This window comes from Trachypithecus francoisi, unplaced genomic scaffold, assembly GCF_009764315.1.
Source record: "Trachypithecus francoisi isolate TF-2019V2 unplaced genomic scaffold, Tfra_2.0 Lachesis_group17, whole genome shotgun sequence".
Lineage (NCBI taxonomy): Eukaryota > Metazoa > Chordata > Mammalia > Primates > Cercopithecidae > Trachypithecus > Trachypithecus francoisi.
In genome coordinates, this window is record NW_022681462.1 from 12,542,313 (window position 1) to 12,570,174 (window position 27,862).

General features: G+C 46.3%; 1 long non-coding RNA gene across 1 annotated transcript in view; it reads left to right on the forward strand.

Moving 5' to 3' along the window:
* The window catches only part of LOC117099711, a 58,987-nt gene extending 35,367 nt beyond the window's left edge, over positions 1-23,620 (forward strand). Inside the window, exon 3 of the long non-coding RNA XR_004443962.1 lies at positions 23,575-23,620. This is a non-coding gene — a long non-coding RNA (uncharacterized LOC117099711). The remainder of the gene's footprint in view (positions 1-23,574) is intronic.
* Positions 23,621-27,862: the final 4,242 nt, after the last annotated feature.

Here is a 27,862-nt window from a genome sequence, read left to right on the forward strand (position 1 = left end):
CACAATTGTGTGGCAGAGGCTCCTGCGACCCCAATTGTGCTGGAGGCAAGAGCTAAGCATTCGTATGCCCAAATGGGATTTCAGGTATCCATTTTGTGTGGAAACCCACTAGGACTCCTTGAAGAAATGAAGGTAATTTTAAGGACAGACTACAGGATTCTAAGAGAGCAGGTTTATGTGTCTAGGGGGAAAAAAAAAGACGAAGGTGACTTTAACGCCTGAAGAATATGCTTGGATGGGCAAAAAATATCACTCCATGGTAGAAGGCTGTGGTTTTTCACTGGGGGGAGTCTCTTGCACATATCCCTGGGTGGTTGATGGTGGTTGATGGTTGATGACTTCTGACCCAGCCCTGGTGGAAGAATCTAGGAGGCCCTAAGAAAATGAAAAGAGTAGGAGTGGTCCTTTTGGAGCCTTATAAACAAGCCATGAAACCTGATCAGGAGAGATATCTCTTCCATCTCAAAGGGTTAGAAACTGGGCAGGCTGTGCTCTACCACATCCCAGGAAACCCATACACATAATGGACACCAAAGAGAAATCTTTCCAGCAAATGGCAGCCAATTGTTGCATCCTAAAATCAGAATATCATGATGGTTTTCTGTTAGAGGAAGTCCAACGTCTTAAGGAAGGGCACTCTTTGGTCTAATTGGCACAGGGTCAATGGGGTAGTGTCAGCCCCAACATGGGGTAGTGGCAGCCGTGGTCAGAGTACATGGTGATGTCCTCACTGGGGAGTGACAGTGACTACACTGTATTGCTAGTGGCCAACACTAGCAGTGATGTATGGAGTTGGCAACATCACTGTTGGCCTTGATGATGGCCAGACTGGTGCTCCTGCAAAACCTGCTGCCAGTCCCACTGAAGCACAGTGGAGAATAGCCCAGAGAGAAGTCCAGGAAGGCTTTGTCAGTGGAGGCAGTGTTGATGAGATACTCGGGCCCTGCCAGGAGGAGGAGGAGGGGACCATGGGGAAGGGACCTGGAGTAAAAAATATTTCTATTCATACTGCAGTTGTGACTCAGTCCCTTAGGATGCTGTGACTGGGAAACACACATTACATTGTGTATACACACACATTACACCGTAACCTCCACTTCCTGGGTTCAAGTGATTCTCTTGCCTCAGCCTCCTGAGTAGCTGGGGTTACAGGTGTACGCCACAACACCCGGCTAAATTTTTTTGTATTATTTTTAGTAGAGATGGGGTTTTGCCTTGTTGGCCAGGCTGGTCTCGAACTCCTGACCTCAAGTGATCCCCCTGTCTCTGCCTCCCCAAGTGCTGGGATTACAGAGGTGAGCCACTGTGCCCGGCCCTGTGTGATTTTTCGTGTGCAACTCACATCCAAAATTACTGCTTGGCTTCTTTGGTGCAGAACCGCCCTTCTCTGCCAGGGCCTCTCACTGGGTCTCGGTGGTAGACACTCTGGAGGATGCCTGCCTCACTCTCTGAAGTGATTTATTTTGGGTATCACCTTGATCCTAAATAAGGTCAGATAATCCCAACATGCTCTAAACATTTGTTCAAATCTATTCGACTATTTTCATGTAGTATAATAAAATTTTATTAATATCTCTTGGTTTAATTCATGAACATTTTACATGTGGTGAAATTGAGCCCAAGCTCTACCAACTCTGTCTTCGTTTTTTCTTCCAATTTTTCATTTTGGGGGTACATAGTAGGTATACATCCCTCATCATTGTGAAATTAAAATGTGTCTTTAGCCTGAGCACAGTGGCTCACACTTGTAATCCCAGCACTTTGAGAGGGTGAGGTGAGAGGATTGCTTGAGCCCAGGAGTTTGAGGCCAGCCTGGGCAATATAGAGAAACCTTGTCCCTACGAAAAAAAAAAGTTAAAAATTAAAAAACAAATATGTCGCCGGGCACGGTGGCTCATGCCTGTAATCCCAGCACTTTGGGAGGCCGAGGTGGGCAGATCACAAGGTCAGGAGATCGAGGCTACGGTGAAACCCCATCTCTACTAAAAATACAAAATATTAGCCGGGTGCGGTGGCAGGTGCCTGTAGTCCCAGCTACTCAGGAGGCTGAGGCACGAGAATGGCGTGAACCCAGGAGGTGGAGCTTGCAGTGAGCCGAGATCGCGCCACTGCACTCCAGCCTGGGCGACAGAGCGAGACTTTGTCTCAAAAAACAAAACAAAACAAAACAAAAAAAACAAATATGTCTCTTAGTGATTTTTCTTTTCTTAATTACATATTCACTGTAACAAAAAAGTTTGAAGATAGAGGTTGGCAAAAAGAAGAAAATAAAAAGCACCCCTAGTCCCATTCTCAGAATTAGGTATCACTTACCACTTGATGTATTTCCTTCCAATCTTTTTCTGTGTATGTACATGTGAATGTTTGTGTGTAAAAAAACCACACACACACCTATAAAACATAAATGAGATGTCCAGCTACCTCAATGACTGCATTATTCGTTTCTAATACATATACTTTGTCATGTAGTTGCCTATTTTTATTTAATAACCATCTGTTCTTATTTGTGATGGCTATTCTTTCATTTAGTTCCCTGAAGTTGTATGTATACATTTTAAAACCCCCTTCAAGATTGTCTATCATCTCTAGTTCCTTAAGTATAAATTTTCTTGTTTGGGGGGGTCTGAAAACTGCCTTTAGTGTTGTTGATCTTCCTTATAGAGTGTGTAATTCTTGTCTATGAGCTTGTCTTTCATGGGAGCCATCTTTCTTGGGACTTCTCCACTGTGTGGTCTGGGTTGTTGAGGAAGGATTCCAGTGAGGAGGTTTCTGTTGCCCTGTGGAATAGAGCACTGACTTCAAACCAAGTCTATGGCTAGTGGACCAGGACTGTTGACTGTTTCCACTGGGCAGATGGCTTGTGTCCTGCTACAACCTTGGGTAGCCCACTTCCTGGAGGGGCAGCATGGTCCTGCCTCCTAGACTCATGGCTTCCTGCTGTATGTAGGGCTCGTGACTCATTGAAATCACAACCACAGCTCATCCAGTCTGAGTCCCCTGTGGGCTTTAGCTCCCATTTACAGGCATGCTTTATTTTATTATACTTTGCTTTATTACACTTTGCAGATATTGCATTTTTTACAAATTGAAGGTTTGTGGCAACCCTGCGTGGAGCAAGTCTATCGGTGCCATTTTTCCAACAGCACATGCTTACTTCATTAGCTTTTTTTAGCAACATTATCTTTTAATTAGGGTATGTACATTGTTTAGACATATGCTATTGCACACTTAATAAACCACAATATAGGGTAAACATACTTTTATATACACTGGGAAACCAAAAAATTTGTGTGACTTGCTTTATCATAATATTTACTTCGTGGTGGTATGGAACTAAACTGGCACTATGTCTGAGGGATGCCTGTATGACTTTGTTCCTACTCTGTCCCTGAAGATTTCCCTTTCTTGCTTGGAGCTTGGACATATCAATCTAAAATATATTTTTATATTTTATGAAGTTTTTCTATGCATTTGCAATAGGAGATGCCAGCAGTACGGGGAGTTCACCGTGTGCTCAACATGTTGACCTGAAATTCAATACCAATTATCCTTATGTTGATTTGTGTTTGTCCTCCAAACATCCAACATCTTCTTAACTACTTTAATTGCTTTGTCATTTTCTTCCATGTTCACTAGAATTATCTCAAGATTTTCCTGAGCTGGGAAAATTTCAAGCTTCCTTGATGTTTCAAACTTATCTAATAGCTCTACAAAGCTCTTGTTTTCATCCTGAATTTTTTTCCTTAGCTCTGAATTTCCTTTGCATTTCACTTGGTGGACTTACCAAGTCACCTTTGGGTTTTTGTTTTGCTAAATTTCAAAAGCATATTAAATATTTTTAAATGAATTATATACCAAGTTAATACAAAGTATTAATTGTTCAATTAATATAATTAACTATTAAATTAATACGATAATTAATTATTAAATATTCTTATTGGTTCTACAATGTGAAGCACTCTCAGGAGTTTTCTTCTGTACTTGGGAGAGTGATTTCTTCCAATCTAGGTATCTGGATATGTTTATCTTTTTCATGTTGTGTTTATTGCTTTTTTTGTTTGTTTGTTTTTGAGACAGAGTCTCACTCTGTCACCCAGGCTGGAGCTCAGGGGTGCAATTATGGCTCATTGCAGCCTCCACCTCCCGTGCTCAATCGATTCTCCTGCCTTATCCTCCAGAGTAGCTGGGACTACAGGCATGTGCCACTACACCCTGGTCATTTTTTCTATTTTTTGTAGAGACAGGATTTCACTATGTTGCCCAGCCTGATCTCGAACTATTGGGCTCAAGTGATCCTCCCGCCTTACCCTCCCAAAGTGCTGGGATTACAGGCATGAACCACTGTACTCAGCCTGTTTCTTGCTTAGTTTCCTTATTTTCTTTCTCCTACTCTGCCTTCTCCTTCTTGGTGTTCTTCTTTTTAAAATCTAGTATGTTGGCTTAGCCTCCATGCCATCTCTTTTAATTTTGCACAGGTAAGTCTGGTCAGATCATCTAATGCTGTGAGAGTGTGAGGACGAATTCTTTTTGACACCTTTTCTAGCTACCTGTCACTCCCTCAATACTAAAGTTTGGGGGCTGGGTGGTACTTCCTTCCTGCTTCCTGAGCTCTGAGAGTCACATGGACAGGCAAAGGACAGAGCTAGGCCTGGCTCCCTCCTGACGTGGGCTAGCATCCCACACCTGGGTCCACTCCACTCGGCAGGCACATGTTCCCTCCTGGGACTTCAGCTCATCCCCTTGGACAGCACAGAGTCCTGAGCAGCAGCAAGTCCAGCCACTCCTCCAGTTACTGCTGGCTTCTGTGATGGTCCTCAGGGGCTCCTTCTCTCTGGGGTTTCTCCTGGACTCCCCAGGCTGCCAATTTAGCCTCTTGGCCCTCTTTGTGCCAAGCTGAGAGGTGCTGGTGACCCTTCTTGGGATCCTGTTCTCTTACCTTCCCTCATTTGGCTTCAGCTGTGTGTGTGGGAGAGAGACAGCTAAAATTCCATTCTGAGACCCTCTATTTCTTCCGTCTTGACACCTTTTCAGTCTTGTGTCATAAGGTTGTACTATTTTCCATGTGTGATTGCCTCTGGTTAGCTTTGGACTTTTTTTTGTTTTTGTTTTGTTTTGTTTTTGAGATGGAGTTTCACTCTTGTCACCCAGGCTAGAGTGCAACGGCAAGATCTCGGCTCACTGCAGCCTCTGCCTCCCAGGTTCAAGCAATTCTCCTGCCTCAGCCTCCCAAGTAGCTGGGACTACAGGCGCCCGTCACCACGCCTGACTAATTTTTGTATTTTTAGTAGAGCCTATTGACCAGGCTGGCCTCAAACTCCTGACTTCAGATGATCCGCCCACCTCAGCCTCCCAAAGTGCTGGGATTACAGGGATGATCCACTGCACCCGGCCAGCTTTTGACTTTTTTCAAAAAAATTATTCTTTGATCACCTTATGATGTGCCAGGTAGAAGAAAGTGTGTTTCTGGCCTCACTTGTGCCACCTTTACCCAAAGTCCAGGCACATGTGCTGTTGAGGCTCCACGCAAGACCCCAGGAACTCCTGGGTCTTTGCTACCGCCAGAGGGTCACACCTGCTTCTCAGACAGAAGACCCCCATCTCATGGTTTCTCTCTCTCAGGCCTCCAAACCCCTGGTTTCTTCATCTTTGAAATGAGTGTTTCATATACAATTAACCTATGTTGAAACTTTATCAACTCTAAAGTGAAATTATACTTCCTTCCTACACCTAATTCTATCTAATCATAGAGTTCCCCTCCCGAATATTTCTGAAAGTTTGCCAGGGAGAGCTTTGCACAGCTCCAGAAAGTCTCTCTCTCTCTCACTCCACCCTTTTCTTCTTGCTGCCATGATTCTGCCTCTGTAGCTTATGGGACTGGCGACTTAGTGACTCTGCCAGGCCTTGGGAAGGAGACGTTGTCCTCCCCAACCCCCGGCAGCTCATCTGACCACAGGTTCCACTGAGTGGAGGAATAAAGAAAGCAGCGTTAGAAATGTCCATCTGCCTCCAGAGGAGAAGTGTCTTGTACCCAAAGGCCTCCATTTAGCAGGGGCCACTTTAGCCCCCACCAACAGCAATATACAGGTCCCCTTTCTCCACAGAGAGAGGAAGAAATCTCTCCCTTTCCAGCCCACAACACTCTTCCTTGCCTGCCTTGGGACGACAGACTGTGAGGGCATCCCTTTCTGTTAGGGGCAATCTCCCTCCTCCCTCCACACCTGAAGGTGTGGTCTGACCCTTTCCCCTCCGAGAAAATAAACAACCATCTTAGTGTTTTGTTGGCAGAGCCTCAGGCCTGTCTAGGCAGCGTTGTTCCCTCCCAGGGCATCATGGTAGCTTTTCCTCCAGCCTGAGATGAGGAGGGATCAAGTTTTCCGACCTCTGGTAACCCCATCTCCCAGGAACAGATGTTGGACAACAAAGCACTCATGTCACCCAGGAGCCAAAGGGCAACCTCAACCAAGATTTTAAAAAATGGACACCTTAGACCATGTGTTTAATTAGTTTGGGGGCAGTTCTACCCATAAACACAATTAATGTTTCCTAACAGGACTCATAATGACTTTGCTCAGAATCACCCCACCTGGGCTTCCTCCAGAACAGCGGAGGCGTCTTGCCTCACAACAGGTGGCCTGCGAGTGCTGCCCAATGTGGTTAAAATGTGAGCACACTGGCGGCTGACTCACAGGAAAGGGTTCCCAAGGCTGTGCCTGAGATAAGGAGGCCTCTTTGCAGAGGAACAAATCCCACCCCAACTCCCTGATTGGATAGTAAGACTCAGAAACTCCAGCTCTCCCCTTCCTATGTGGCTTTGCAGGTTCTGTGTCTGACTGGACTGCCACTTTTCTCACGTACCTGTGTTCTGTGCTACAGAACATCCTAGCCACACAGGAAAGGCGAGAGCAGTGGGTGGCTTGAGGCCAACTGAGGTTTCAATCCAGTTCCTCTCCCCTGCCACCTGCCTTACCTGGTGCTACCTCTGCAAACACCACCTGCTGGGACAGCGTGGGTGGGAGGGGCTGGTGAGGAGGATTATTTCCCGTTACTGCCTTGGGGATGCTGCTGAGGGCATTGCTCACTCCTTTGATCTGGGCAGAGAAGGAAGCCACCTGCCCTAGCCAAGGTTTTAGCGCAGTGACCAGATGAGAGGCTTCAGGTCACCTCGGGACCCTGAGTCTGGAATCCAGAGCCACAGAGGATGAGGCTCTGTGTGGAATCATTGGTAGAGACAGGATTGGAAACTTCTTGCAGCCAGAAAAATCACCATCGCAGAGGGAGACTAGGAACCATCTCTAGGCCTGAACCTATCTTTGCTCCCGCCTTTCTTATGCAGTTAGGTGGTTCTGTGACACTGACCTCAGGCAGGTGAGAAAAGTGGCAGTGCAGTCAGACAATTCACAGAGGCCAGACAGGATGAGGAGAACTGGAGTTTCTGAGTCTTATTATCCAACTAGCCAGGCAGTGGGGGTGGGCTTCACTCTTCTCTGCAGAGAGGCCTCCAGAAGCAACCTTATCTCAGACACAGCTTATGAAGCTCTTTCCTGTGAGCCAGCCACCAGTGTGCTCAAATCTTAACAAACATCATGACCTTTACTTAATAAAGGCCTGGGGGAAAGCCAGGGCAAGCGTTCCCACTTTAAAGTGCTTCATAAACGACGTGGCATCTGCAGTCACAAGGATGACATGATTAGCCCGCTGTCACCTGAGTCAGTTTTTCCAGATGTGGTGAGGGGCAAGGCAGCCAACTGGTGTAATGGAAAAAGCTCTGGATTCGAGTCTCGGTCAGATGTTGGCTACCCACTCAAACTGCTGCCGTGGCAGCCCTGCCTACTTGCACTGCCGTTTCACATCTCTGATGTGGGAGATGAAGAGGGGAATGATCCATGCCTGGTATTTTGCAAACAGAATGCATGCATTCATAGATATGAGAGCACTGACAAAACCCAAGCAGCTGATTCAGCACCCAGACTGTGTAGGGGGATGTCACTAGACTTGGTGTTTGAAGACTCTGGTTGGATCCAAGCTAATTCTTTTTTTTTTTTTTTTTTTTTGAGACAGAGTCTCCCTCTGTCACCCAGGCTGGAGTGCAGTGGTATGATTTTGGCTCACGGCAATCTCCACCTCCCGGGTTCAAGCAATTCTCCTGCCTCAGCCTCCCAAGTAGCTGGGATTACAGGCGTAAGCCCCCAGCCTGGCTAGTTGTTTTGTTGTTGTTGTTGTTGTTGTTTTTGTATTTCCAGTAGAGACGGCATTCACCATGTTGGCCAGGCTAGTCTCAGACTCCTGACCTCATGTGATCCGCCCACTTCAGCCTGCCAAAGTGCTGGGATTATAGGCGTGAGCCACCATGCCCAGATGGATCCATACTAATTCTTAGTCATGTAAATCTAAGCAAGTGACTTAGTGTCTCCGGATCTCAGTTTTCTCCACTGTCAAATGGAATGGGTATAATCACCCTGCACCTGGCTCTCCTGAGAGGTAGATTAAATGAGATGGGGATGCATGGGAAGTGCTGTGGGGTCGGCGTACTCAGATGTTATTTGATGCTGTCTAAGGGTAAGCCTTCTTATTTGGGCTACTAGGGCAGAGCACATCTGGGCCTCCATTCTCTTTCAAGAGAAGAGAGCATGGCCGGGTGCGGTGGCTCAAGCCTGTAATCCCAGCACTTTGGGAGGCCAAGGTGGGCAGATCACCTGAGGTCAGGAGTTCGAGACCAGCCTGGCCAACATGGTGAAACCCTGTCTCTACTAAAAATACAAAAATTAGCCAGGTGTGGTAGCAGGTGCCTGTAATCCCAGCTACTCAGGAGGCTAAGGCAGGAGAATCGCTTGAACCCAGGAGGCGGAGGTGGCTGTGAGCCAAGATCGTGCCATTGCACTCCAGCCTGGGGGACCAGAGTGAGACTCCGTCTCAAAAAAAAAAAAAAAAAAAAAGAGAAGAGAGCAGCTGCCAGTTGCCCTGGTAACCCGGACCAGCAGCAGGCTTCCTGCAGGGACTTTCCTGCCCCAGCACAGTTGTCAGTTTCTCTTCTCAACCTTAGCTGAGGCCGAAAGTGTGGTGGAGACACACAGGTTTCTCAAGCAGGGCCCTCCGCAGATCACACCGTGCCCACTGGCATTACTTGCCACATCTCCTTGCTTTGTGGAAGAGAACTTGGTTACACATCTTACTGTTTTTTCTGCTTTCTTTCTGTGACTCATCATGTTTGTGAGTATTTCAGGTAAACACTCGTAGGGGGCAGCCTTCTTGGCTCAGTTTTCTGTTCTCTGTAGTCTCTGCTCTGTGCCAGGCTGGTGACCCTCCTCTCTGTGTCCAGCCCCCCTCCCCTGGGAATAGGTCAGGGGTCTGAGATCGCCAGCTGCCTGGGCTGTCTTCAGCCAGGACCTGAGGGGTTTGTCTCTGTAGCAGTGGAGTTCATTCACTGCTATCCTTTGTGAAGAGTGGAAGCTGCCCGTTTCTCCCCTACCCTTCCTGACAGGAAACTAGCACTGGCTGAAATTTCTCCAGGGCTGACCTGCTTCTCGGTGTCCTGGTCCCATATTCAATATAAAAGTCCTATGAATCACCACAGTCTTCAGGAGTAACACGTCCTATTCCCAGAAAGTCAGGACCAGCCTGAAAGGACTTCATACCTTCCTGGGATTTGCTATTTTGACCATCCCCTATCTGTTTTCCTGTAATTACCTGCTGTGAAACTTACAAAACTAAAATGCCACTAGTGCTTATCTATGGGGCAACCAAAAAAGAGAAGGCCTTGAACCTGAGTCCCTCTGTACATGTGGGTTTCTATGAGGGGTGGGTAGGCACTGCCTGATGAGGGGGCAAGAAAGCTGAGAGCTGACAGGGAACCAGGCAGGGGCCGAGGAGCCTGCCCAGTGAGGAGGCCTGTGGGCGAGTCCCTGATTTGTGCCAGCCAGGAAGTTGTAGAAGGCAGGGAGCAGTTGCCATGCTTATATGATTCTTATAGGAGTGGTCCCTAAGATGAGTTGGAGAGGCCCTTTATCAAGGATCGGAGAGCTATCCAAACTCTCGGTCCACAGGGATAATGGAAGTGTAAAAGCATGTAACATCCCTGGCAGCTGTCCTTTATTGATGTTTTCTGTGTGCCCTGCCTTATCTCATACTCATGTTAAACCTGGGAGATGGTAGTTTTATCATCCCCATTTTACAGAAAAGGAAAACCAAAGGGCAACCATGTGGCTAGGAATGTCGCATCCGAGTGGCTTTTATGGAAGTGTGCTAGATGCCAGGCACCCTCCTAGATGCTTTCCCAAGTACCATCTTGAATCCTCAGAAGAGCTCTGTGGGGTAGGCTCTGTTATCCCTGCTTTATAGATAAGGCCCATAAGGTTCGCAGAAAGTGACCTGCCCAGGGTGTGAGTGCAAGTCTGTCTGTCAACCCCGCTGCAGCTTTCTGCAGCACAGAACTGGTCCAGCTCTTCAACTGATTAGAAGGCTGTTTAGGAACTAGCCACGGGTCCCTGTCACATCCCAGACCATCACAGATCTCCGTGCTGCTGCAGGGTGGCCACCTGCTCTTGTCTGGCTCTCCCACCATCTAATCCCTAAGCAAACCTGAGAGAGAGGAAGGAAAAGGGAACACATGGCCCAATAGGGAGCTTGGACCCAGGTCACCTGTACCTACCATGTTTACTTGCACAGTCTCCTCACCCTCTGCACTTATTCTGAGGGTGCATGAGCTTGGCCATTATAAACCAAGGAGATAAACTTATTTATTAGCTGCTGTGGGTCCTACTCTGTGCCTTTTCTGCTCACAAAATCTCTGTGAGGCAGAGAGCAATCCCTGTTCCACAGAAGCCGGAACGAGATAGAGAGGTCATGAATGCATCCAGCCACACAGCTAGTGGTAGTCAAGCCAGGATTCAACCCAAGGCTCCTGGCCTCCACAGCTCATGGGATTTCCTTCAAATCAGAGTGAATGGTTTAGCACTATCTTCTCTTGGTCCCTCACGAGTGAGTTCTCATGTCTGGTTGTTTAAAAGTGTGTGGCAGTGCCCGCTTCGCTCTCTCTCGGTCCTACTCCTGCCATGTAAGACACCTGCTCCTGCTTTGCATTCCGCTGTCAGTAAAACTCCCTGAGGCCTCCCAGAAGCAGACGCTGCCATGCTTCTTCCTGCACAGCCTGTGGAACTGTGAGCCAGTTAAACCCTTTTTCTCTATAAATTACCCAATCTCAGGTATTTCTTTATAGCAATGTGACAGTGGACAAATACACTTGTTTTTGATGACCTTGACAGTTTTGAGGAGTACTAGTCATGTATTTTGTAGATAACCCCTCAATTGGGATTTGTCCATTGTTTTTTCATGATAAGACTGGGGTTTTGGGTCATGGAGAGGAAGGTCACATCATGTCATTTCAACACATCATGTCAAGGGTACATACTATCAATATGTCACTGTTGACATTGACCTTGATCATCTGGTTGAGGTAGTGTGTCAGTTTTCCCACTGTAAAGTTACTTTTCCCCCTTCCCATACTGCATTCTTTGGAAAGAAGAGAACTATGTGCAGCCCACACTTAAGGAGTAGAGAGTTATGCAGTCTTCCTTGAAGGCTGGGTGTTTTGTTTTGTTTTGTTTTTAGATGCAGTCTTGCTCTGTGACCTAGGCTGGAGTGCAGTGGTGTGATCTCGGCTCACTGCAACCTCTGCCTCCCAGGTTCAAGTAATTCTCCTGCCTCAGCCTCCCGAGTAGCTGGGATTACAGGCGCCCGCCACCATGCCTGGCTAATTTTTTGTATTTTTAGTAGAGACGGAGTTTTACCATGTTGGCCAGGCTGGTCTCGAACTCCTGATCTCAAGTGATCCACCCACCTTGGCCTCCCCAAAGTGCTGGGATTAGAAACGTGAGCCACTGCGCCCAGCCAACGTTCATTCTTACACTTAATAAAAATGCACATATGGTGAAACCCCATCTCTACTAAAAACTACAAAAAACTAGCCGGGTGAGGTGGCAGGCACCTGTAGTCCCAGCTACTCGGGAGGCTGAGGCAGGAGAATGGCATAAACCCGGGAGGCAGAGCTTGCAGTGAGCTGAGATCCGGCCACTGCACTCCAGCCTGGGCGACAGAGCAAGACTCCGTCTCAAAAAAAAAAAAAAAAAAAGCACATATCAGACAGTCTGCTTGATGATTTATATTTTTTGTAGCTAAGGTCTTTTTTTTTGTTTTTTGTTTTTTTTTGAGGCGGAGTCTTGCTCTGTCGCAGGGGCTGGAGTGCAGTGGCCGGATCTCAGCTCACTGCAAGCTCCGTCTCCCGGGTTCCCGCCATTCTCCTGCCTCAGCCTCCCAAGTAGCTGGGACTACAGGCGCCCGCCACCTCGCCCGGCTAGTTTTTTGTATATTTAGTAGAGACGGGGTTTCACTGTGTTCGCCAGGATGGTCTCGATCTCCTGACCTTGTGATCCGCCCGTCTCGGCCTCCCAAAGTGCTGGGATTACAGGCTTGAGCCACCGCGCCCAGCCTGTAGCTAAGGTCTTGTCAGATCTGAGTAGAGCATCATGTTTTTTAATAATAACAAGAGCTAGCTAGCTTTTATTAAGGGCTTACTCTGTCCAGTGCTGTTCTAAGCATGTCACATACTGTATTAATTCACTTAATCCTCACAACTACCCTCTGAGGTGGCAACTGTTATTATCCCCATTTTGCAGATGAGGAAACAGAGCCCCAGGGAGTTCAGATAACATGCCCATATAGCTAGAGAGTGACAGAGCTGGGGGGAACCCTGGCGGTCTGGCTCTAGAGTCCATTAAATAGCAGCCACCCCTGCCCACCCTGGCCTGGCTAGGACTCAATGCCAGAAACACACCATTCTCTGATCTCCTGCAGGGTAACGGAGCTGCCATTATCCCAGGAGGCAAGGCTGTCCCAAGAGCACAGACCAATGGTAGGATTGGTTGCCAGCTTCTAGGTGTTGCTTCAAGGCTCCTTGCTGCTTCTATTATTATTCTAATAGTTCTGAGCTAGGCATGAGGTAATCTGAGCTTTTAGACCTTGGCCATTTCACTGAGGTTTGCTGTTAGGCTTCAGTTTTGTCATCTAAAACAGCACTGTCCTTCTAGAGTTGCTGTGAGGACAGGAGAGGAGTCTGCCAAGCACTTAGCAGGGGACTGGAGGGCAGAAAGCATTCAGTGATGGGGAGAAGAGGAAAACTCACAGAGCCTCGGTCCACGTGGCTCAGCTCTGTGCTGGAGCTGCGATGCAGTCAAAAGACCATGAAACAAAACGTGATTTCAAAATAACTCAAGTCTTTCACGTGCGTTTCTCACACACCAGTAAGTGAACATAGCCCTTCGGAAGACTGCACTTGATTCTCACGGTGGCCATTTGAGAGTCACAGTTCTTCTTGCACGTCCCCCTCTGTCTTCTCCCACACATGGCTCTCACTTGCTGCAGGGGCTCCCGGTCTGGCTCTCCGTTTCCATTTCCTCTGATTTTTATCTCACAGATGGCTGGCAGGGCGGGGATCCTTCCTTGGAGGGTGGGCTCCAGGAGGAACTGAGGAGAGGGTAACCAGGACCCTCATTAGGGACCACGGGGGTGGGAAAGGTTGGGAATTTGCCAGTCATTTTTATCCCATCACATGAATCATTCTTTCTGGCGAGGAGAAGGTGCCGGTGTTAGTACCACAAACTGTGGCTTAAAATGACAGAAATCTATTCTCTTACAATTCTGGAGGTTAGAAGTCAGAAATCAAGGTGGTGGCAGGGCCACACTCTCTCTAGAGCCTCTAGGAGAGGGTCCTTCTGAAAAAAGAAAAACTTCAGCTGAATTACATTTAAAGGAGTTTAATTGAGTTTGATTAAATGATTTGTGAATCAGGCAGCCCCCAAATCACAGCAGATTCACGGAGACCCCGGTGCAGCCACATGGTGGAAGAAGATTTACAGACAAAGGGAAATGATGTACAGAAATTGGAAGTGAGGCACAGAATGGCCAGATTGGTTATAGCTCAGTGTTTGTCTTATTTGAACGTAGTTTGAACACTAAGCAAAGTATGAATGGTTGAAGTATAGCCTGTGGGAATGGCCAAGAGTTAGTTATTGTTACAGGCACATACTCCTAAGTTAGGTTTTCAATTTTGTCTGACTATTAAGCTAGGTTACAGTTCATCCACAAGGACTCAAATATAGAAGTATAGAGTCCTTCTCAGGACATAGTTTGCTTTAACATTTCCTTGCCTCTTCTCAGCTTCTTATCATTTCTGGCATTCCTTGGTGTTTCTTGCCTTGTAGACCCATCATATTCATCTCTACTTCCATCTTTATGAGGTCTTTTCCCTGTGTATTTGTGTCCAAACTTTCCTCTTCTTATAGGGACACCAGTCATTGGATTAGGGACCACTCTAGTTGAGTATGACTTTATCCTAACTTGGTTACATCTGCAAAGACTCTATTCCCAAATAAGACCACATTCACAGGTTTGGGTGCCAGGATATACTCTTTTGGGGAACATAATTCAACCCAGGCTGTAACAGTGTCATATTATTCAGATTGATTCTGAGCTAGCCCATTCCCCGTCTAACATCTCCAAACCTGGTTCCCCTAAACCGTTGAGCTTGTCTGCAACTCTTATCCAAATTAAGCTGTGAGGAGAGCTGCCCTGCTGACCAATGACAGGGCCTCCCTTCTGGCTCCAGGCTCTGCACTGAAGTGCAGTGGCCCAACCAGGTACTTGCCCAGTGCCGTGGGGGAAGCCAAGGAGGGCATAGCCAGTAGGAAATATATTCTCCTCAAGTGATCACTTTTCAGTTTAAAAAAAAAAAGGTAATTAAGGGCTGGGCACAGTGGCTCACACCTGTAATCCCAGCACTTTGGGAGGCCGAGGTAGGCGGATTACAAGGTCAGGAGATTGAGACCATCCTGGCTAACACGGTGAAACCCCATCTCTATTTTAAAAAATACGAAAAAATTAGCTGGGCATGGTCACAGGCGCCAGTAGTCCCAGCTACTCAGGAGGCTGAGGCAGGAGAATGGCGTGAACTCGGGAGGTGGAGGTTTCAGTGAGCTGAGATCACGCCACTGCACTCCAGCCTGGGTAACAGAGCAAGACTCTGTCTCAAAAAAAAAAAAAAAAAGGTAATTGATATGTTTAAAGGTATATGTCAACTTAATGTTTTATTAAGATTATGGCCGGGCGCGGTGGCTCAAGCCTGTAATCCCAGCACTTTGGGAGGCCGAGACGGGCGGATCACGAGGTCAGGAGATCGAGACCATCCTGCCTAACACGGTGAAACCCCGTCTCTACTAAAAAAATATAAAAAATTAGCCGGGCGAGGTGGCGGGCGCCTGTAGTCCCAGCTACTCGGGAGGCTGAGGCAGGAGAATGGCGGGAACCCGGGAGGCGGAGCTTGCAGTGAGCTGAGATCCGGCCACAGCACTCTAGCCTGGGCGACAGAGCGAGACTCCGTCTCAAAAAAAAAAAAAAAAAAAAAAAAAGATTATGAAGGAAATTTTTTCTTCTATGAAGAATCAATGTGAAGTTATGGTTAAAATATCAATCGCTATGTCATATTAGGAGATAAAAGAGGAACTATTCAGTAACTGAAGCTAGGAAAACATCCATATGGAGAAGAATGAAACCAGGCAATGTCAAAGCATGTCTTCATTGTTTATCTTGGTAGAAAAGATAGAGGACTGTCTTTCTTGGAATAAAGAAGGGAAGAGGCCAGGCATGGTGGCTCGTAACTGTAATTCTAACATTCTTGGAGGCCAAGGCGGAAGGATCACTTGGGGCCAGAAGTCTGAGACTAGTCTGGCAACAAAGCAGACCCCGTCTCTCCAAAAAAAAGTTTTAAATTGGCTGGGCATGGTGGCATGTGCCTGTAGTCCCAGCTACTCAGGAGACAGAAGGATTGCTTGAGCCCAGGAGTTCCAGGCTGCAGTGAGCTATGATTGAGCCACTGCAATGAAGCCTGAGTAAGAGAACAAGACCTGTCGCTTAAAAAAATTTAAAAAGAAAGGAAGAATTCTTAAATTAGGTACAAAAAAGTACCAACCAAAAAGAGAACAGACATACACATTATATTATTATTATTGACTATATTAACTATATTATAAAATTGAATATTCACATTCTCTTTTTTTTTTTTTTTTTTTTGAGACGGAGTCTTGCTCTGCCGCCCAGGCTGGAGTGCAGTGGCCGGGTCTCAGCTCACTGCAAGCTCCGCCTCCTGGGTTTACGCCATTCTCCTGCCTCAGCCTCCCAAGCAGCTGGGACTACAGGCGCCCGCCATGTCGCCCGGCTAGTTTTTTTTGTATTTTTTAGTAGAGACGGGGTTTCACCATGTTAGCCAGGATGGTCTCGATCTCCTGACCTCGTGATCCGCCCGTCTCGGCCTCCCAAAGTGCTGGGATTACAGGCTTGAGCCACCGCGCCCGGCCGGGAATATTCACATTCTCTGTGACTCAATGTGTGCATCAAGATGTATCTATTGGAATACCCTTAGGAGCTCTGTAGATATCAGCAAAAACAAACCAAAACAAACCAGAAACATCCCAGATGTCCACTGACAGGTGAATGAATAAACAAACTGATATATTCACACTGTAGAATATTACACAATTAAAGCCATGAACTACAACTACATGCAACACTGTTCTTACAATGTAATTATATATAACTACCTACAACATAATACCTTTCTATCAAGTGTCCTTCATTTATTTATTTATTTTTTCTTTTTTTTTTTTTTGAGACAGAGTCTCGCTCTGTCACCCAGGCTGGAGTGCAGTGGCCGGATCTCAGCTCACTGCAAGCTCCGCCTCCCGGGTTCACGCCATTCTCCTGCCTCAGCCTCCCGAGTAGCTGGGACTACAGGCGCCCGCCATGTCGCCCGGCTAGTTTTTTTTGTATTTTTTAGTAGAGACGGGGTTTCACCATGTTAGCCAGGATGGTCTCGATCTCCTGACCTCGTGATCCGCCCGTCTCGGCCTCCCAAAGTGCTGGGATTACAGGCTTGAGCCACCGCGCCCGCCGGGAATATTCACATTCTCTGTGACTCAATGTGTGCATCAAGATGTATCTATTGGAATACCCTTAGGAGCTCTGTAGATATCAGCAAAAACAAACCAAAACAAACCAGAAACATCCCAGATGTCCACTGACAGGTGAATGAATAAACAAACTGATATATTCACACTGTAGAATATTACACAATTAAAGCCATGAACTACAACTACATGCAACACTGTTCTTACAATGTAATTATATATAAACTACCTACAACATAATACCTTTCTATCAAGTGTCCTTCATTTATTTATTTATTTTTTCTTTTTTTTTTTTTTGAGACAGAGTCTCGCTCTGTCACCCAGGCTGGAGTGCAGTGGCCGGATCTCAGCTCACTGCAAGCTCCGCCTCCCGGGTTCACGCCATTCTCCTGCCTCAGCCTCCCGAGTAGCTGGGACTACAGGCTCCCGCCACCTCGCCCGGCTAGTTTTTTTTGTATTTTTTAGTAGAGACGGGGTTTCACCGTGTTAGCCAGGATGGTCTCGATCTCCTGATCTCGTGATCCGCCCGTCTCGGCCTCCCAAAGTGCTGGGATTACAGGCTTGAGCCACTGCGCCCGGCCCATTTATTTGTTTTTTGAGGCAGGGTCTCACTCTGTCACCCAGGCTGGAGTGAAGTGATACAACCTGGGCTCACTGCAACCTCCACCTCCCTGGCTCAAGTGATCCTCCTGCCTCAGCCTTCTGAGTAGCTGGGACAGCAGGCACATGCCACCATGCCTGGCTAATTTTTGTATTTTTTTTTTTTTGTAGAGATGGGGTCTTGCCATGTTGCCCAGGCTGCTCTCTAACTCCTGGGCTCAAGCAATCTTCCCACCTTGGCGCCCAAAAGTGCTGGAATTATAGGTGTGACCTTCTGTGGCTGGCCTTCTATCAAGTTTGAAAACAACTAAAACTAAACATTTATTAAGCATTACATTAATCAAATATAATTTAACATTAATTAAACATTAATTAAGGATAACACTACTTTTTAAAGGAAGAAAATTATTAGGACAAAATCGAAGTAAAGGGGTAAAGGGAAGCACACAGGTAAATGTAAGTTATTGTTGACATTTTAGGCCAAGTGCAGTGGCTCATGCCTGCAATCCCAGAATTTGAGAGGCCAAGGCTGGTAGATTACTTGAGGCCGGGATTTTGAGACCAGCCCAGGCAACATAGAGGAGATCCTCCGCTTGCAGAAAAGGGTTAGTGTCCAGCTAGCAGAGAAACACTTGGCCAGGTACTTAACAGGTACTTAACAGGTTCTCCCTGATGTTAGTGGAGGCTCTCCCCAACATACATGCCCACTCAGCCAGGGGAGAAGGCAGCAGGAAGGAGGCCCCCTGAGTATTGTGACTACAGAGATAGCCTGCCCCTGCAACCACACCCACACACTGAGGTTTCACCAGGGCGTAGGGGAGTGGTGGTTAAAAGATAAGAGAACAGGCAGCTATTATTATCTCCAAGTGTTGCTCCAAAATAAGAGCTCTGAAAGTGAACGTGAGGTCCCATTTCCATCTGTCCCCTACGCCATTCTACTCCTAGGTATAAGTTGCTTACCAAGATGAATAATGAGCGTTCTTTGCAGCTTGTAAAATACTTTTTTAAAACATCGTCACATTTGGTCCTCTTTTAAAAAACCTAGTGGGGGTGGTTATCATGGTTACCTTTATTTTGCTAGACGAAAAAACCGAGGCTTGGAGAGGCTCAGTGACTTGTCTAAGGTCATAGACTTGGAGGCAGAGCTGAGAGGAAGGTTTCTGACTCCCTCTTATGCCATGTTCCTAGAGGGAGTGCTTAAAAACATGCTGTCTCAGCAGGAAGCAGCCACTACCCAAAAGCAGAATGAGAGGAAAGGAACAAGGGCCACATCTGGTCCTCACCAGCCAGTGGAGAAACGGTGGTATTGGAAGGAGATATTTAGAGAGTGGCCGTCCTGTCACCTGATCCAAAGGCCGGGACTGAAGGAGCTATGTCCTAGAGCAGCAGAGCTCTGTTAATTTGTTGTCTGTGCCTTCTGTACAATATCCCTTGGTGCCCCTAGATATGCTGCTTTCTCCAGTGAGTCTAGGGAAGGAACTCCGAGGGATCATTAAACTGTCATTAAACATCATTAAACAAACAAACAAACATTTAAAAGGGATACTTCAAAGGTTGATGCTCTAGTTGTTTTTAATCAAGTAGAGACTGCTCATTGTAAAAGTAATTTGGGATAATATAGTCAAATAAAAAGTAGGAAAAAGAGTCACACCACCCAGGGATAATCACTTGTCCATCACCAACTTATCCCTGGCAGGGAATCTGCAGACAACATAGCACTGTTACCTCCCTTTGAGGCCTCAAGTAAGTTCTAACAGAAAAAGGCTATTTTCGCTTAGGATGTAGAAAGCTGCAGAATAAAGAACAGAACTCCCATCCAAACAGTGAGAAAGAGATGTGTAATCTACAAATCATACCTTTTCTTGAACCCATCAGAGAGCTGAGGTCACAAGGCAATGAAATGAACTGAATTCCAAAGAGTAACTATCCACCTTGAGAAGAAATAGGGAACAGGGGCTATTTTACCTTTGTGTAGGACTGGCTACATCATTTACAGATTTACAGGACCCAGTGAAAAATATGGGGAGCTTCTGAGCACGGGGTACTGTGTGACTGCACAGCTCGGATACCATGAGGTGGGTCCTGTCTTTGGCAGAGAACAGAAGGAAGTGGCCACCATCAGTGCTGGTAAAAAGGAAGGAACTCAAATGTTTTGGATTCCCAAAGGCTGAGTATGAACTAACATATCTATCTATCTATCTATCTATCTATCTATCTATCTATCTATCTATCTATTTATCTTTGAGACGGAGTCTTGCTCTGTCACCCAGGCTGGAGTGCAGTGGTGCAATCTTGGCTCACTGCAACCTCCTCCTCCCAGGTTCAAGTGATTCTCGTGCCTCAGCCTCCCAAGTAGCTGGGATTACAGGTGTGTACCACCATGCCTGGCTAATTTTTTTTTTTTAGATGGAGTCTCACTCTGTCACCTAGGCTAGAGTGCAGTGGCACGATCTCAGCTCACTGCAACCTCTGCCTCCCAGGTTCAAGTGATTCTCCTGCCTCAGCCTCCCAAGTAACTGGGATTACAGGCCTGTGCCACCATGCCTGGCTGATTTTTGTATTTTTAGTAGAGACGGGGTTTCTTGGCCAGGCTGGTCTCAAACTCCTGACCTCAAGTGATCTGCCTGCGTCAGCCTCCCAAGGTGCCGGGATTACAGGTGTGAGCCACTGTACCTGGCGCGTATCAGTCTAGAATGACTGGGAGCCCCAGACAGAAGGGGAGTTTGTCACTACAAGCCCTTTTCCATGGGCCTCCACTAGGTGCTCACAAGAAATAATGGGGATAGGGCAAGAGCCCCATGCTTGATGGTGCAGGTATTCAAGATGATGCAGGCAGCCCTACACCAGGGTGTAGCCAAGAAGTGGATGGGGACTCACTTCCAAAGACTCCACTTTCATCAAGTAAAAGCATCAAACTAGAATGGCAGCACTTTCCACCCCAGAGCCACAGGTGTAGAAGCAGAGTCTGGCTGCCTTTGGGAAACAGTAGGAAACTCTCATTCTACATTGGCGAGGGCAAAGATCCACTGCTTCTGGGATAAGAGTCAAAGCAAAAGCCAACTTCCCCTGGGAAAACAGGGGTAGGAAAACCTTCTGGACCTAGGACTCTGCACCAATATACAGTGGAGACGTGTGAGGCTGGAGGAGGGGCTCTTGCTATGTTGCTCAGGCTGGTCTTGAACTCCTGGCCTCAAGCAATCCTCACACCTCAGCCTCCCAAAGTGCTGGAATTATAGGCATGAACCACGATGCCTGGCTGGAGGGGCTCTTTTACACCCAAGACCCAGCACAGATTCCAGGACAGAGTTTGGTTGCCATGGGGATGGGAAAGGAGCAGAAACTCTGAGAAGGCCCCAACCACAGGGCTCAGGCTCACAGCCTCTGCCTAAGACTGAGCCTGGACCAAGAGAACCAACAATGCCCTTAGACCCTACCATGAGCCTAACATTGAGTAACAAAATAACAGCAATCTATATTAGTCAAAACTTAACTGGGAGTGGTGGTGCGCACCTGTAATCCCAGCTGCTGGCGAGGCTGAGGCATGAGAATCACTTGAGCCCAGGAGGCAGAGGTTGCAGTGAGTGAGATCATGCCACTGCGCTCCAGCCTGGGTGACAGAGTGAAATTGTGTTTCAAAACACAAACAAACAAACATATTGGCTGTATTAGCAAGCTTTTGCTGGACTGGGCTATGGAAACCACCAAGCCCAGAAGCTCCACGGCTTATGAAAACAAAGGTGTGCTTCTTTGTGGTATCACATGGCCTTCATGAGTGGGTTTGTTCATTTTAGGATTCAAGTTCAAGGAACAGCCCCCCTATCTGAAAGAGAGAAAAAGGGGCATCAGAACCACATGAACACTCTTTTTTTTTTTCTTGAGACGAGGCAGAGTCTCATTCTGTTGCCCAGGCTGGAGTGCAATGGCGCGATCTCGGCTCACTGCAACCTCTGCCTCCCTGGTTCAAGAGATGATTCTCCTAATCCCAGCACTTTGGGAGGCCGAGATGGGCGGATCACGAGATCAGGAGATCGAGACCATCCTGGCTAACACGGTGAAACCCCGTCTCTACTAAAAAATACAAAAAAATTAGCCCGGCGAGGTGGCGGGCGCCTGTAGTCCCAGCTACTCGGGAGGCTGAGGCAGGAGAATGGCGTGAACCCGGGAGGCGGAGCTTGCAGTGAGCTGAGATCTGGCCACAGCACTCCAGTCTGGGCGGCAGAGCGAGACTCCGTCTCAAAAAAAAAAAAAAAAAAAGAGAGATTCTCCTGCCTCAGCTTCCCAAGTAGCTGGGATGACAGGTGCCTGCCACCATCCCCGGCTAATTTTTGTATTTTTTTAAGTAGAGACAGGGTTTCATCATGCTGGCCAGGCTAGTCTCAAACTCCTGACCTCAGGCGATCCACCCACCTCAGCCTCTCAAAGTGCTGGCATTACAGGCGTGAGCCACCGCGCCCGGCCCACATGAAGACTCTTAAAACTTCTCAGAAGTGGCCTATATTGCTTCTACTCACATTTCATTGGCTAAAGCAAGTCACTCGCCAAGCCTGACGTCAGCAGGGTGGGAAAGTGTAAGCATCTTGCAGAGAGGAGCAGCAAATAACTGAGGATAATGATAAAGTCTACCTCCTGAGCATTTAAGAAGCCTTAACTGTAGCATCAAAACATTTTTCCTGGAACTAAAAATATGATTTTCTGATTAAAAACTCAGTAGATGTATTCAAAGAGCTCATGGGCAAAGTGGTGATAAAAGAAAAACTTCAGCTGAATTAAATTTAAAGGAGTTTAATTGGGCAAGGAACCATTTGTAAATCAGGCAGCCCCCAGAATCACAGCTGATTCAGAGAGACCCCCAGGGTGCCTCGTGGTCAGAACAAATTTTTAGACAAAAAGGGTAAAGTGAAGAGGCCGGGCGCGGTGGCTCACGCCTGTAATCCCAGCACTTTGGGAGGCCGAGGTGGGTGGATCACGAGGTCAGGAGATCGAGACCATCCTGGCTAACACAGTGAAACCCCATCTCTACTAAAGATAAAAAAAAATTAGCCAGGCATGGTAGCGGGTGCCTGTAGTCCCAGCTACTCGGGAGGCTGAGGCAGGAGAATGGCGTGAACCTGGGAAGGCAGTGAGCTGAGATCATGCCACAGCACTCTAGCCTGGGTGAAAGAGCAAGGCTCCGTCTCAAAAATAAAATAAAATAAAATAAAAAGGGTAAAGTGACGTACAGGAATCAGAAGTGAGGTACAGAAACAGCGAGATTGGTTACAGCTCTGCCTTTGCCTTATTTGAAGGTAGTTTGAACATTCAGCAGTTTGAGTGGTTGAAGTATGACCAATGGGATTCAGCAGTCTATGAGTGGATGAGGTATGACCAATGGGATTGGCCAACACTCAGTTATTGTTACTGGGACATCTATTTTGTCTGACTATTAAGCTAGGTTACAGTTCATCCACAAAGACTTAAATACAGGAGTACAGAGTCCTTCTCAGGCCATATTTAGTTTGCTTTAACAAAGAAATATTAATTAGTAGCCTGGAAGATCAAATGGAAGAAAATCTCAAATCATAGCACAGAACTACAAAAAGGTGAGGGAATATAATCACTATATTATTATCAAAACTTACATATATTAATATAGTTAATTTATACTAACACCTATGAGTTAGCTATTATTACTCACTAACCCATGTCACAGCTGAGAAAACTGAGGCTCAGAGGGGTAAGGAACAATCCCAGGGTTGCACAGCTGGTGTTCAGACCCAGGTAGTCGGGCTTCTGTGACTGTGCTGTTAAGTGCTGGTTTGTTGTTGTTGTTTTAAATTTAACTTAATTTTATTTTAAGTTTCAGGATACATGTGAAGGATGTGTAGGGTTGTTACATAGGTAAACATGGGCCGTGGTGGTTTGCTGTGCTGTTGTTAATCATATATTTTTGCTTCTTAATGCCCATGCAATTTTGCCATGATAAAAGACTTGCAGGATTGATCCAGGAGACCTAATTTAAGAAACAGAAATTCGGCCGGGCGCGGTGGCTCAAGCCTGTAATCCCAGCACTTTGGGAGGCCGAGACGGGCGGATCATGAGGTCAGGAGATCGAGACCATCCTGGCTAACACAGTGAAACCCCATCTCTACTAAAAATACAAAAAACTAGCCGGGCGAGGTGGTGGGCGCCTGTAATCCCAGCTACTCGGGAGGCTGAGGCAGGAGAATGGCGTAAACCCGGGAGGCGGAGCTTGCAGGGAGCTGAGATCCGGCCACTGCACTCCAGCCTGGGCGACAGAGCGAGACTCCATCTCAAAAAAAAAAAAAAAAAATTCAAGAAGGAGAAAAGGAATTGTTGAAGGAAGTAGAGGAATTAAATAAACGATGAAGTTGAGGTGGGAGGAACACCTGAATCGGAGGTCAAGCCTGCAGTGAGCTGTGATCATGCCACTGCACTCCAGCTTGGGCAACAGAGTGAGACTCTGTCAAAACAAAGAAAGAGAGACAGAGAAAGAGAAAGAGAAAATGCTTCTGTGATTAGAAAAGACTTGTGATTTAAAAGGGCTCATTGAATTCCAGCCTGGATTGAGAAAAAAAGCACACATCTAGAAATATCCTGTAAAAAGCCCTCAACTCCCAGGATAAAGAGAAATTTCTATAAGTTTCCAGGCAAAATGAACAAATGACTTATAAAGGAGTATCAGACCTTTCTCAGGCTTTTCATCTACAACAATGGAAGCTAGAAGATTGCAGAATAAAATCTAATGACAATGAGAGTAAAAAGACCTTGGAATATTAGCCAGGTGTGATGGTAAGCACCTGTAGTCCCAGGTACTCGGGAGGCTGAGGCAGGAGGATCGCTTGAATACAGCAGGCAGAGGTTGCAGAGAGATCACGCCACTGCACTCCAGCCTGGTGACACAGCGAGACTCCGTCTCAAAAAAAAAAAAAAAAAAAAAGAAGACCTTGGCCTGAGGATCTGGATCTGACACCCAGGCTGACAGGCCTTACCTATCAGGGTGAGAGAATGTTTTCTGTGGATATGATATGGGTCAGAGAGTACCGCACCCACACACTCTACTTGGGGAATTTATTCAAGAAGAGCCTCGGTCCAAGCAGCACGTGAATCAATCCCAAAGGTAGTATGTGCTTAAAAAATAATAAAGGCCGGGTGCAGTGGCTCACACCTGTAATCCTGTCACTTTGGGAGGCTGAGGTGGATTGCCTGAGTTCAGGAGTTCGAGACCAGCCTGAGCAACACAATGAACCGTCTCTACTAAAATACAAAAGAAATTAGCTGGGTGTTTCAGTGTGCGCCTCTAATCCCAGCTACTTGGGAGGTTGAGGCAGGAGAATCACTTGAACCCGGGAGGTGGAGGTTGCAGTGAGCCAAGATCGCACCATTGTGCTGCCGCCTGGGTGACAGAGCAAGACTCCATCTCAAAAATAAATAAAAATAAATAAATAAACCAAATGAATCAAAGCAAAAATCTCAGCATAGTGAAATATGATAAAAAGAAGAAACAATAATAGTGAGACATAAGCCTAATACATATCTATTTACCTAAATTTAAATGAATACTGATAGAGCAACTAGGAAATTATTCTATAAATTTGGTTTTATGATTGTGGTGGGAGATTTAAAAACACTCCTTTTAATCAAATCTAAATAGACCCAAAAAATAGTGAAATCATAAAGAAATGAAATATTTCATTAACAGACCCAATTATAGTGTTAACTCAATTATAGTAAGTGTAAATATTAATGTTTACAATGATAATAAAGGTTACAATGATAGGAAATGTACTCTATGTGTGGCAGAGGCACCTGGCAGCCTTAACTTAAGCGTACCCTGAGAATGACTACAGTCTAAGAAGAAACTGTTTTTGGAGTTACAACCTGAGGAATCTGGGAGTGGCCAACCTGGAGATTCACTCCCTGTGGTTTGAAGGACATCTGAGCTCCTGGCCCATCCTGTGGAATGCAGGCCACATAGGGGATCTAGGCATTTTGTTTTGGGTTAAACGGAGGCTGCTAGGTGCATTCTTTTCACAAAGGGTAGCAGTCTTCCTGCAACCCACTGCCACTGGACTGTCCATATTTGTAAGTGCCCCCAGTAAACTCTTTGTCTCGTTCGCGCTCTCTGGATCTCTTTTTGGCCCCTCAGACACGGTGCCTTTCCTACTAGAGTCCGTCGGGGTCTGGCACAACACCCTATAAATAGAGAGAGTGAGAATAAGGCTGCTCTCCTGCGTAGAAAGAGATCCCACCATCTCAGGAACACCAAATGCTCCTCTCAGGGAACTTTCTTCTGTTCACTGACCTTTAAATCAAGATGAGAAATGACTCCTTTGGTTTGAGGTTTTGTTCTCTGTTCAGAGATCTCTCAGAGAAGTCTTTATTTTAAACTATGGCCATCACCTTCCCTTCAACAGAAGCCTGCTTGTTGAATTCTATCCTGAGAAGAGATTTGATAAGGGATAAATGAGGAGAGTATAAATTCAAGGGAAGGGTACCTAAGGGAGTGAGAGAGGTGGGGAAAAGACCCTAAAGCTATTAAAAAGGGTAGTTCTGACCCACCTCAAGCCCAGCTTGCCTGCCTCCCAGGCTGGGGTACATACTCCCGGCCCTTCTCTCTCTGCTCCCATTTCTTCCTGTTCTTCCCTATCTCTTCGTGCCTACATTTCAATTGTTAAGTTAATGGGGGATGGGACAAAGCATTTCTTGTTCCTTCAACCTAATTCCTGAGAGAAGCAGCTGCTACTTAAGGAATTTCTCAAGCTCAGAGCATAATTAAGTACGACTTTTAGCCCTGAAAAAAAAAAAATCTGAATTTCAATTTGGGAGCTCCTGAGCGAGCAGTCTCCTTGACATTTGAAAGCTCAAACCTTATCTGGAGCAGCCCTTTGGAGGCTGACAGACCTTGTTGAACTTGAACCATTTCAGAACCCACCATAGGGTTATTTTTCATTCCTGTTTCAATTACACAGCAGCAGAAGATTCCATTAGAATGTGAGGGCTTTTTTTCATTAATCCGTAGAAGCTTAAGTGACCATATTTTACAGAGAATACCGTAAACTAAATATTGCACTGGATCTCTTTCTTATGTTAGTTTTCTCTTGCTATTATTAAAATGCAAGGAACATCAGAATCCAGAAGGCTTAGGGTTCACTCAGGTGTCAAAACCTCCACAAGCGTCTCGTCCCACTGATTCTCTGCTCTGCTGTGACCTTTGAGAGCCTCGATTTTTCCCCAGCTGTATCTGTTTCTAGCCTCTTCCCCTAGCGCATTTGTGTATGTATTACAAGAATAATCTCACTGTGGATGTCAGTATTTTTCCATTATAACAATTGCTCCACTTGGGTGCATTTACACAGACATACCATTTTTAAAGTACAAAAGCATTGTGTCAGATATCTTGTACACATTTTTCTCTATCTTCATGCAAACATGTAAACTTAGTATTATTATTCCCATTTCTCAGATGATGTTCTGGTTATCTATTGTATCTGTATGTACCATCTTTTGTTTATCCGTTCATCTGTTGATAGATATTTGGGTTTGAGAAAGAAAACAACATTTTTGCCGGGCGTGGTGGCTCACACCTGTAATCCCAGCACTTTGGGAGGCTGAGGCGGGCAGATCACCTGAGGTCAGGTGTTCGAGACCAGCCTGGCCAACATGGTGAAACCCCATCTCTACTAAAAATACAAAAATTAGGCAGGTGTGGTGGTGCATGCCTGTAATCCCAGCCGCTTGGGAGGCCGAGGCAGGAGCATTGCTTGAATCCAGGAGGTAGAAGTTGCCGTGAGCCACTGCCCTCTAGCCTGGGCAACAGAACAAGGCTCTGTCTCAAAAAAAAAAAAAAAAGAAAGAAAAGAAAACATTTTTATATGAGGAATGTGAGCCCCCTTTAACTACCAGGCCCAGAGAGCACTGAAATGTGACAGTGTGTGACAGCAATCATTCTCACTCCCCGCTTAGGCCAAATAATTACCTCTTGAAGCCACTTACCATGCAGGTTCTAGACTAACTGATGCCAAGTAGCCATAAAATGCCCCATGCTAAACACCATAACTCATACTCTATGTTTCAACTACTCATAGGCAATTGATCAATGTTGTTTCTGCAAACCAGTGAGAATTCCTGTCAAACAATTTTGTATCAGCCCATTTCTTACTCTCTTTTGCCTTTAAAAACCTGCTTGTAACCAATGTGGAATGGACTACTCCCCAAAGCAACTTGGAAGCCAGCTACCCTCAACCTTGGCCCAG